This window comes from Homarus americanus, unplaced genomic scaffold (genome assembly GCF_018991925.1).
Source record: "Homarus americanus isolate GMGI-L3 unplaced genomic scaffold, GMGI_Hamer_2.0 scaffold11779, whole genome shotgun sequence".
NCBI classification, from domain to species: Eukaryota; Metazoa; Arthropoda; class Malacostraca; order Decapoda; family Nephropidae; genus Homarus; species Homarus americanus.
In genome coordinates, this window is record NW_024712836.1 from 3,423 (window position 1) to 7,500 (window position 4,078).

Sequence of the window (4,078 nt, forward strand, 5' to 3'; positions counted from 1 at the left end):
CAACCAAAATTGCCGTCGCTTCCCTGCCATGCAATGGCTGGAGCAGAAGGAGAGAGATTTTAGTCTCATTGGATCAGAGGAATGGCAGTGGAGCGGGCTTATGGCGAGTAGGCTCGCGCTCTATCAATTACACTTGCCAGGTCTCTCTTCCGTTTGGACATTATTTACCCCGTCTCTCTCTCGGCGCACACGTCGCCACCCTACTAGTTTCCTTCACAGCATATGCTGCGGCCTTTCAGTCCGGGCTCCCCTTCGCCTTGCTGTCTGCCCAACTTAGCGGACTTGCGTTGGCTGATCACCCCGTCTTCGCGTCTGTGCCGGCCTTCAATGCAGCGCCCAACCGTCTCTTGACCGAGATTCATTGCACTATTCCGCGCGCAAACGGCTACCCTAAATGTGCATAGACAACGCTCATGGTTCAACACGACCAGGGCGCAGTCTGGGAGCCGAGTATACTAAAAAGAGAGTTTAGCAGCCAAAACTCGTCAAAGCACACGTTGGGTTACCCCATCACCTAACAACGATGATGGCGGTTCCCACCCGTGAAATACACAACCTAACCAATATTGGGCGACGATGGCGCTCATGAGCCCACGTCCCCACAAACAGTAAGAGAAAGAGAGAGAGGAGGAGATGGGCCAAGGTCTTATGCCTCGCTGGGGCAAAGAGAAGAGAAGAGGAGCGGATAAGGGAGGAGATTGGCCAACGTGCGGTCCCTCGCCCAATGTCGGCTGCCTCGCTGGAGCTGGGTAAAGAGGAGAGGAGCGGATAAGGGAGGAGATTGGCACACACGGTGGCGCTGCCGGCGCCGAGGATAGCAAGAGAAGGTGCAGTTTGATCTGATCATCTGGTTTGCTATTTCTCTAAGGCCAACGTGCGGTCCCTCGCCCAATGTCTTCTGCCTCTCTCTCAATCTCACTATTTTGGCCGCCGTGATAGGCGCCGCCAACAGCAGCAGCTACCTGGTTGATCCTGCCAGTAGTCATATGCTTGTCTCAAAGATTAAGCCATGCATGTGTAAGTACAAGCCGATTTAAGGCGAAACCGCGAATGGCTCATTAAATCAGCTATGTTTCATTGGATCTGTAAACCCACTTACTTGGATAACTGTGGCAATTCTAGAGCTAATACATACAATTGGTCTCTGACCGCAAGGGAAGAGCGCTTTTATTAGTTCAAAACTGGTCGGGCCCCGGTCCGTAACCCACCTGTGGTGAATCTGAATAACTTCGGGCTGAGCGCACGGTCTCCGCACCGGCGCCGCTTCTTTCAAGTGTCTGCCTTATCAGCTTTCGATTGTAGGTTATGCGCCTACAATGGCTATAACGGGTAACGGGGAATCAGGGTTCGATTCCGGAGAGGGAGCCTGAGAAACGGCTACCACATCTAAGGAAGGCAGCAGGCACGCAAATTACCCACTCCCGGCACGGGGAGGTAGTGACAAAAAATAACGATGTGAGTCTCATCCGAGGAATACCGCCGTCGGAATGAGTACACTGATCGCTAACGAGTATCCATTGGAGGCCGTCTGAACGCAGCAACCGCGATGATTTAGCTCCAATAAGCGTATATTAAAGTTGTTGCGGTTAAAAAGCTCGTAGTTGGATCTCAGTTCGGACCCAGCAGTGCACCGCCCGGTGTTTACTGTCCGCGCTCCGAACAACCGCCCACGCCCGGCTCGCGGGATATGCTGTCAGGTGTCCCGAGTGGCGAGAGAAGTTTACTGAAAAAAATTAGAGTGCTCCAGAGCAGGCTATTTATGAATGGCCCGAATGGTGATGCATGGAATAATGGAATAGGACCTCGGTTCTATTTGTTTGATTTCAGAACCAGAGGTAATGACTAATCGGAACAATGAGGGGCGTGCGTATTGCGGCTAGAGGTGAAATTACTTGGACCGTGTAAGGCGAACTACTCGCAACATTTGCAAGGATGTTTTCATTAATCAGAACGAAAGTTAGAGGTTCGAAGGCGATCGAATGCCGCCCTAAGTTCTAACCATAGCGATGCCCAACTAGCGATCCATGGCGTTATATGACCAGCCGGGCAGCTTCGAGAAACCAAAGTCTTTGGGTTCGGGGGGAAGTATGGTTGCAAAGCTGAAACTTAAAGGAATTGCCGGAAGGGCACCACCAGGAGTGGAGCCTGCGGCTTAATTTGACTCAACACGGGAAACCTCACCAGGCCCAGACACCGGAAGGATTGACAGATTGAGAGCTCTTTCTCGATTCGGTGGGTGGTGGTGCATGGCCGTTCTTAGTTGGTGGAGCGATTTGTCTGGTTAATTCCGATAACGAACGAGACTCTGGCCTACTAAGTAGTCGACGGATCTCCAGAAAATGGTGTCAGTTCGCAACTTCTTCTTAGAGGGATAAGCGGCAATTCTAGCCGCACGAGATTGAGCAATAACAGGTCTGTGATGCCCTTAGATGTTCTGGGCGCCTTGGCATCTACACTGAGAGGATCAGCAGGTTTTCCCCCTCCGAGAGGGCGGGTAACCCGTTCAAAGCCTTTCTTGATAAGGTTGGGGCTTCTTGATTGTTTTCCCATGAACGAGAATTCCCAGTAAGTGCAAGTCATCAGCTTGCGCTGACTACAAATCCTGCCCTTTGTACACACCGCCCATCGCTACTACGATTGAATGATTTAGTAGGGCCTTCCGGACTGGCGCTCTTGGATTGTCGGCCCGTTGCTTGTGAGGTTTTCTGGGGTCGTCGCCTCGAGCTGACGGAAAGATGTCCAAGCTTGATCATTTAGAGGAAGTAAAAGTCGTAACAAGGTTTCCGTAGGTGAACCTGCGGAAGGATCATTAACAGAGAGAAAGAGAACGGGGCGCTCTTAAAACTACTACTACTACTCTCCTGATTTGGGCGGTCTCGGGCTCTGCTCTGGCAACTCCAGCAGCGAAAGAGGACAATCCCGGCCCCCGCACCAAAAATAGGTACCACCACGCTGTAGGTGGACCACACTCGGGCGAGAGCGCGAAGACCGGAGGAGGAGGACGGACGGGGCTTTGGACGGCTGCCCGTCCGTTCCTTACTACCGGCGAATAAGCCTCTTGACCCAAAAAGAGTGAAATTCAAGTGTCAAAAAACAACAACAAGTCGTCCGGCCAAACCCAAACCACAAACTTGGGCTATGTCTGTAAAACCCTTTCATTGAGACTCGACCTGTGATGGTTAGTCTTAAAAGGGCAAATGGCAAATACACAACTCTTAACGGGGATCACTTTTCGGCTCGTGGAGTCGATGAGGAGCCGCCAGCAAACTTCTTGATGTCGGTATGTGAATCGCAAGAATACCAGATACATCGACAAGTTGAGCGCGCATATTGCTGACGGCGGCATATATGAACTTCGCCGCCACTCCTCTCTGGTCGGAAATAATATACATCCATGGGGTTGCTGCGGTTGATTGCCTGCTGACTGTCTCCCGACCGGTAACCCGAACCAGGCTTCCGCCTTGGGGTTTAATCGCCGCGCCTTGCCGGCTGCCCATAAAACAAAGCAAGCTATCACACTACTTAAGTCCATGGACTTGGCGCACCCTATTCCAACCACAACAAAGCGACAGTTGTCGCCCTCGCCAATAACTGGAGGCGGCGCTCTTTTGCCTGCTGTCCACAGAGACACGAATGGCCGTCGGCCGCTCATGGCTGATGCTGCACATGTTCTAAGAGGCACTCCATCCCACGAAGAGGAAACGAAACCGGGTCGGATATCTTTTAAGTAAGCCCCGCCGGAATTTCGTCTATCACCTCGAAAAGAGTGCTTGGCATGCATTGCAGTGGAACCTAAATTGATGAGTGCGCCTGGGCCCGCAGTCTACCATGTAGTGGTGCAGGCAGAGAGATGAGAATGCTTGGGTGACGCCGTGCTCTTCCTCACGCGCTCCTCCACCTCTCCCACGGTCAGACGCGGTGTGGGCGTTCTCTTTGAGAGTTCGCCACGAGTCCACGTCTATCTCATGACTGGGAGGGAGGCAGGGGGAGTTCTCTCTAAACGCGTTAAAGACGGTGTTGCGCCTCATAACGGCGCTCGCCGGGATAGAACACTAGTTCTGCAGCCGGAAAGGCCGCT